An 8876-nucleotide genomic window follows, 5' to 3' on the forward strand; every position below is an offset into this window, starting at 1 on the left:
TTTCGATCCATGTACGATAATTTTTACGCCCCTGGTACGATAGTCAGTCCACTTCAGGTTGCTAACGCTGGTCTGACGACGCCAAGTAGTCGATCGTTCGTCCGGCGGTGTACGAAGAGGCGTTGTCGTGATGAAGGAGGATCCTACTTCAAGGTCGTTTATCTCGATCTTTTTCCAAGACAAGTGGCAAACATTTGTTAGTATACAACTCTGCAGTAAGTAACTTTTAATCTTCTAAAACAATTATCGCATAATGACCGGTCCTTCCGAAGATTGAGGCCACCATCTTTTTTCCTACACTTCGACCTTTCTTCAATTTAGTTGGCAACTCCTTGGAAGGAAACACCCCCTGAGCAGATTGTCTCTTGGTTTCTGGATCATAGCAATAAATCCAGCTTTCGTCACCCGTAAGCATGTCGAACACAGCTTTTGAGTCACCTCCGTTAAATATTTGTATCATTTCATGGCACCAATCAACACGACGGAGTGTTTGGGCCTCGGTCAAATAATGGGGTATCGACCGGGCACAAAGCTTCCTAATGGCTAAATGTTTGTGGAGGATTTTTTGCACTTGAGTCATATCGATGCCTAAGCTTGTCCGAATCTGTTGATAGGTTACTCTTCGATCAGTCTCTTTCATACATCGCACAACACTGATGTTAACTTCAGTCGTCGCCGCAGAAGGCTGTCCTTGACGCAGATCGTCGTTGAGATTGGTGCGACCACATTTAAACTCATTAAACCAGTTATAAACAGTGGCCCGAGAAGGGTCTTCAGCGTGAAAGGCCAATCGAAGTCTGTCATAACATTCTTGTTGACTTAAATGACATCGAAAGTCATGCAAAATCATGGTACGAAAATTTTCTCGCGTTAAATTCATACTGGCCTGACACCAACAACTTTCAATTTGCCGCCAAATCGTAAAACAAATGACAAACGAATTAAATTAGTACTCAATAATATTAGCAAAAAGTTCTATTTTCAAAATTTAATCTTATATTTTTAATATATTCTTAAAAAGTAGCTAGTTCTAAAAACTTTCAGTGTGGCCCTCGTATTTGATAAATATGAAATGAAAAGTTGCAGTAATTATTTTAAATCATTCTCTGTTTGTTAATTAAAATTAAAGTTAAATTACAATAAATTGTAATAATTATTTCTATTACAGTCTTAGATCTATCTTAAGTATAAGTCTAGGGTATAGGATATTACATCTAGGAGCTAAATTACATAGTTAAAATAAAAATTTAAAGTTAGATTTTAACATTTGTTTCAATAAAGAAAATATAAGCAGAATTACTGAGATGGTAATAAGACAAGTTTATGTATAGGGCGCTTGTACTGTCCCTTAGCAGTTTTGACCAAGACTGACCGGGTTAGGTGGTCATCTTTTGAACTATAAATCTCGATAATTCTCCCCATGGGCCAACACATGGCGGAGTGGTTTCATCTTTAATAAGAACTATATTTCCTACTTGTAAATTAGGAGAGTCTGTAAACCACTTTTGTCTAGTTTGAAGTTCAGACAAATATGTTTTGTAAAATTCTTTCCAGAATTGCTGTTTAATTGATGTAATCTTTTGCCTTGCTTTTTAAGTCTATTGTCTGAAATTTTAGCTAGACTGGGCTCTGGTATATCTAACATTGTTGTGCCAATAAGAAAATGACTTGGACTTATATAATTAATTGAATCTATATTATCAGTAGTTGCAAATAATGGTCTTGAATTTAATATTGGTTCGATTTGACAAAGTATGGTAGACAATTGTTCATAGGTCATTCTACAATTACCTAATTTTCTTTTGAGTAAATATTTAGTTTGTTTAATGCAAGACTCATAGATTCCTCCCATATGACTAGCGAGAGGTGTGGTGAAATTCCACTTTATATTTAGATTGTTAGTATAATCCATAATCTGACTGTAAGATGTCTCAATTTTGAACATATTATACAGGTCATGTAGTTCATGATCTGCACCTTTGAAATATAAAACATTGTCGGATAAAATGCTGCTGCAGACAAAGATTTATATAGTTTAGATACGCCTTTACCTTGAAAAACTGTAGCATTATTTTTGAATGTGTGCGTTTGCAAGACGCTGACGCGCGCACACTAATATAACGCACAACATTAAATAATACGTGCGCAATACGGTCAGCAAGTTCATCAAATTGTAAATAAATACAGTAGTAATGTGAAAAATAAATACAGATGTAAAAATAAAACACATTATTAATATTAGTTATTATCATTTATTCTCCATGAAATAAAATTAGTTTATTATACTTTTGCCTGTTTGTTTTTTTAACATTTTTATGAATATAATGAAGGCGTACATCAGCGTAGGATTTGATTACAGATTTTATTAGTAAAATTTTATGGTTCCAAGTTGCTGGTTGTTCGAGGGAATGAGAGGTTAAATCTTTGAAAACATTTGATTTTATGAACATACTCAGAACTTTTATTTGCAAGACATTATAATCATTTTCATTGTGAAAATAATTATTGCCTTGTAATTTTTTATTAAGCTTTAGAAACGCTTCTGTTTTAATACAAATATCAAATACATCGCGCGATGATAAAAACAAGCCACCCAAGTTTCTTAAAGTTATTAACCTATGAAAACTTAGTTTCTGATTACTCATCAAAGCGCTGCAACATATTTGACATTTAATTTTTTTAACCATTTTCTTAACCACCCACCCTGATATATACCCGACAATTTGCTGTGAGATCTCACTTATACTTTTTTCTTCATCTAATAAAGTTAATAGAATGTCACTATTAATTTGGCATCGTTCGTCCTCAGCTGATTGCGATTCATTTATCGTTGATTCAGAAAACTGATGCTGGTCGCGGAATCCTGGTGTGGTCACATTAATTGTTTCAAGAGCTGATATACAACTCAATATTGAATAATTGTCTATAGGCAAGCAATTTCCCGTAAAACTGCTCCGTAGTTCTAAGTGGCAAAGTGTTTTTTTATATATACCACGAAATTGCTCAGTAGTAGGATTGTTATTGTGCCCGCCGTGTTGCCTGATAAGTCCAAAAAAAAGTTCGATATGGTCTTGACTCAACCTATACGTAGACAAGTAATTCATTACTTTATTTTGTTGAATCAATTCTGTATATAAGTATTTCAAACTCTGAATATCAATCAAAAAACCAAGAAATCCCATTTTACATTTAGCTTTCGTGACTAGTGTTTTACTAATATTTATTTTTATTCCCTTTCTTCTGATAATTTTAACTTTTTTGTAAATTTTTAGCGACTTTATATAAGCTTCTGCTTTATCCAGAAAATTAAATATCTCATTTTTATTTTCTACACTAAGTGGTCGTTTGAATCCTTGTTTATAAGTGGTCGAATTAAAGATATCAAACAAATTGTTAAACGTTTCGATAAATTGTATAGTAGCTTCAACATTCTTAAAGTTGTTTCCAGTTAGCATTTCTGAGCATAAGATCAGCGCTTTTGCTACACTTCGACTCAATAATTGGGTTGCAAGGTTAACTTTCATTATTTGATTCCTGAAAGAAATATGACGTACTGTCAGTTTGTTTGCAAGCTTAAAGCCCTCTTTTTCTTGAAGTTTTTGCAATCTGACTAGATACAGCCATGAAACTCGATCGCCGTTACTAAACAAAACTTTTTTTGACTCGAACGTATTCCTCACTAGCTTAAGCATATGACACGCATCGAAAAAAACGGCAACTCTTTTGTTCCTGCATGCCGGATGAGGAAAAGTGGTTTTTAAGTTGTCAATGTCTTGGAAATTGCAACCTAGAATTTCAGCTGCTGCTACGTTTGCTGAACAACCATCAAACGTCAGTGCAACTATATTGACACCAACGTCGTAACACTTAATTATACACATTTTTATTAAGCTAGCACGTTGTTCAGCTCGTAGGCTATTAATGAAAAAGAAACCTAACGGAATTTTCCAGTTTTCAGTATTCGAAACTAGCATAAAAACGTAAGCTTGAGTTGCAATTTCATCTTTTGGACCTAAGCCTTCATTTACAAGACCCAAAGTCTTACGACCATTCCAGGTTGTCCTCTGGCGTATTGCCATTTCGTCAACGACCAATGTTGCTATAACCGGATTCTGGTCAGATTTTGTACGGAGTTTTACAAATGCCTGTTGAGTAAATCCAGGAGTGACATCACTTTTCTCATACCATTTGAGTATAGTACGTGGATGCGGTAACGTATTTTTACATTTAGCCCTTACGTACTTATAGGCAGCCGGTGAATAATAATGTAAGGTTGCGCAGAATTTTTTTACAGTTAGCGGAGTTATTCTCCTTCTTTTGGCAATTGCAAGCAAGAAATCGTTGTTTGCTTCCTCAGCCTTCTGTGTCAATTCATTGAAATTTTCTTTGTTAAAATACCTTTTGTTTTTTAAAGACTTCACTAACTCTCGCAGGGAAGTATTCTTGGATTTTAAATACTTGTTTTGCTTCTTCAGTTTTATAATTTCTCTTCTGCATTTTTCTCTTTTACTTTTTTCAATCCTCAATTTTTTTTTAAGATAAATTTTTCTTGGTGTGTCAAAAATAGAGTCCGTGTCTGACACGTATACATCGTGTAGAGGTGAACTAGGTACAGTTTCTTTATTTAGGTCAGCACTCAAATCTTGTAAAGTGCGACGACAAACTGGTATAGCTTGAATTTTTATTTTTCTTCGTCCAAGTGGCGTCAAATAAAAATCATTTTCCATAAAATGTGCAGAGCAAACTCGACTAAATTGCGTAGGTAACCACTTCTCATCTCCCTGGTCTTGTTGTATTACCTTTGTCCATTTTTCTTTGCAACGTGGGTCTTGTGGAAATCTAAAAATACAAACATAATTAAAAAAAATATTTTTATTATTTAAATTCTATTTTAGTACAATATTAGTCGAATATTATTTTGAGCCATATTTGGGAAGCCCTGGCGTACAAATATATACAAAAAACGCAGTCAAAATAGGGATTACTTCCTTATCGAATACCAAGTGTAATTTGAAAGTTCAACCCTTTCACAATTTTAATCGAATTTTTTGTTCGTCGAATGTTTAATACCTCATAATTGAATTACGTTTAATTAATTACTATACTTAAACTTATAATTAAATTATAATACGAAATAAAAGAAAAACAAAGCAAAATATTATTTACTATTTTTACACTGACCAAATAATTTAATTTTAAACCATATCTGCCGACGCTACTACGGTATTTCCGTCGGTTAATGTTCATTTTAAGATGACCCCTTTGTAAACCGCTTCCTTGGACCATCCGAGTATCTAACTAAATTGGTTCACAAAAGAGAACTGAGGCAATAGTGTCATCTCTTATTATCTTAGGGAAATTGTGTATACTACTATCTCTGTCGCACAGTTTCCGTTTGCTCGTGATTACTTCGCGGTATTTCTGACATGGGAATAAAATAAATTCAATATTTAATAAAATATGGATACTTACGAGTGAAACGTTACTCCTTGGGCTTTATTTGTGTTTCTAGAATTATTATTGCACTTTCGAAAAGCACAAGATGGCATTCTGAGAGTTTTTTCAGTGAAATCAACGCGTTAGTTCCAATGTCCAACGTCTGACCGTCACGCCGCACAAATGAGGACTGATTGCGAATGAGTGAGCTCACTCATTTGAGAATAAACACATTTCGGAGTGGTCATACTATGGTAAGGGCGCATCTAAACTATATAAATCTTTGGCTGCAGATACCTCTACGAGCAACAAATCTTTTTAGGCATGAGATAAATGATGGTGTTGTAAGATCAGTTGATAATTCAATATGTATGCATCTAGTTGATAGACAGACTAGTATTAATATGTAGCTCTTTATAAATTTAGCATTGCGTAGATTTGAACTTTTAATGTATATTGGACCTCCATAGTCTATTGCTATGTGTAAGAATGGTCGTTCTAAATTGACTCTATGAGATGGTAGGTTAGCCATCATTTGCCTACAGGTTTGACCGCGATATCTGGTACATACTGTGCAATTGTAGACAATTTTCTTAACTTCAACTCTAGCATGGATAGGCCAATATGTAAGTCTTAAGTTTGAGACTGTGTTCTGAATGCCTGAGTGAAAGAGTTGTATGATGAGAGATGTGACATGGCACTTGGGTAATATTATAGGATATTTCTGATTATATTGAATGTTTGCATGTTTAATTCTACCACCTACTCTTAATAGAGTGTCTCGACTGTCTATAAATGGGGATAGTCTTTTGAGTGGGCTATTTGAATAGGTATAATTAGTTTTACCTGACTTTAATTCTAATATTTCTCTTTTAAAGTGAGATGCTTGTACAACCTTGATTATGAAGTTATGACTAACTTTTAATTCTTCAGGTGTGAGAGGACCTGTGATTCTATGATTGTGTTTGAGATTATGACAAAATCTGTGACAATGAGCAATTGTGTTTAATAATCTTTGAAAACTTGAAAATCTTTCAAATATGTTCATAAAGTATTCTAAGTCATCATCATTATAATATTCTGAGACAGTTTGATTTTTATTAGGGCTTACTACTTTAATGAGATAGGTTTCTACTTCTGTTTTTGTCTGAGCACTACCGCATGGCCAGTCACTAGGTGGTGAGAGCAAGTATGTCGGACCGTGCCACCATAGTGATAAATTATTTAGATCTTTAGCATGTACGCCATGAGTAAGTAAGTCTGCAGCATTGTCATAAGTTCTAGTATGATGCCACAAATTAGAATCTGAGTTTTGTAATATTTGTGAGATTCTATTTGATACATAAACTTCCCATTTTTTGAAGGGTGAGTTTATCCAATTTAAAACTATACTTGAATCTGTGTAATAGTATACAGAATGTATTTTAATAGCTACCTCTAAGGCAAGTTTGACCTTTTTCATTAATTTTGAGAGTAGTGTAGCGCTAGAAAGTTCTAATTTTGGTAAGCTGACTGTGCGTACAGGGGCAACTTTGCTTTTGCTAATAACTAAATTAGAAGTTGGCCTTTGATTAGGATAATGTGCTACAATGTAGATACATGAGCCATAAGCAACTAGCGAGGCATCACAATATCCTACTAAGTAAATTTCATTTGGTATATCTGAGAAACAATATCTAGGAATAGTAATATCTTTTAATATCTGAGTATTATCATAGAAGGACAGCCATTGTTGAAGTAAATGTTTGGGCAAGGGTGTATCCCATTGTATGATATTGGATTCTTTCCATAGCTGTTGCATGAAAAGTTTTGCAGTGATAGTAACGGGTGAAAGATAACCGAGTGGGTCATATATCTTGGCAATAATTGAGAGTACAATTCTTTTAGTAAAATGTAAGTTACATTGCTGAGAGGGAATGTTAACTTTAAATGTATCTGTTGCGGGTTCATACTTGAGACCTAATGTACTAGTTTCATCACCAATAATAAGACTGGTTGGTGAATGCTGACCTTTGTTGCTTTCAACATCTTGTAATATCTGAGGATTGTTAGATGACCATTTATGTAGTTGAAAACCACCTCTTTTAAATAGGGAAATTAATTGATTGCAAAGTTCTCTAGCTTCAGAGAGTGAGTTTGTTCCACAATGGACATCATCCATAAATGTTTGATATGAAATGCATTGTGCTGCTAATGGATAAATGTGACCATCCTGATGGGCAAGCTCTAGTAATGTCCTAAATGCTAGATAAGGAGCACATCTAGTCCCATATGTGACTGTATTCAGTCTAATATCTTTAAGATCATCGTTAGGCGATGCTCTCCATAGTATATATTGTAAGTTACGATGTAAGGGATCTATGTTTATATTTCTGAACATTTTAATTAAATCACATGATAGTACATATTTATAGGTTCTATATCTTAATATAATGTCTATTAAATCTGTGTAAATGTTAGGACCCTCATGTAAGACATCATTGAGAGAGATAGATGTGGATGACTGACTGCTTCCATTAAAAACTACACGTAACTTGGTTGAAACACTACTTGGTTTTAAAACTGCATGATGAGGCAGAAAGAACCTTTTGATTTCCTCTTGTGTGTCTGCTGAAAATGAAGAGGCAGGTATGTAAGATGCATGGCCTAAGTTTATGTATTCATCAATGAATTCGGAATATTGTTTATGAAGTTCTGGATTGTTAGTGAATCTTTTCTCTAAAGACATAAAGCACTTTTGAGCGATGCTGTAGGAATCACCTAGCTGATCTAGCTTGTCTTGTATAATTGGAAGTTTTACTGTAAAGCGACCTGTTGGGTCTCTAGTAGTTGTGCTTTTGTAAAGTTCTTCGCAAAAGATGTGTTCCAGTGTAAGTATTGGGGAAGGTTTTAGTTCCTCTTGCTCCCAAAACCGTTTTAATAATTGATCACAAGATTGTTCACAGGTTAAATGTGCTGATATAACTGAGTGTTTGTAAAAGTGTGCATCTGCATGAGTTGAAGTGTGGAGATTGTTCGATGTGTGGACTGTATTATGATATAAAGATTGCATTGTTAATTCAATTTCTCCTGTCACTACCCATCCAAAGACTGTATTAATGAGTGTGGGACGATTTTTACCTAATTGAATACTGCCCTGTAGAAGAAGCGAGTAGAATAAATGTCCACCAATGAGCAGGTCAATGGCCTTTGGAACATTAAATGTGGGATCTGCTAATTCATATTTTTTAGGTAACTTGAAGTTAGCAAGTGGTATGTAATTCTGTGGTAGCTTTGTTGAAATTTGTTCAGTAACTACACAAGTTAATGCTGTGGTATAATTGCTGTTACGAGATGCAATATTAACTATTGTTGATTGAGATGAGTGTGTGGGATCGCTACACCATATATTAGGTCCTTACATATGAAATTGGCGTTTTTCGTACTGGCCACTTTAATCA

This window comes from Papilio machaon, chromosome W (genome assembly GCF_912999745.1).
Source record: "Papilio machaon chromosome W, ilPapMach1.1, whole genome shotgun sequence".
In the NCBI taxonomy this organism is placed as follows: domain Eukaryota; kingdom Metazoa; phylum Arthropoda; class Insecta; order Lepidoptera; family Papilionidae; genus Papilio; species Papilio machaon.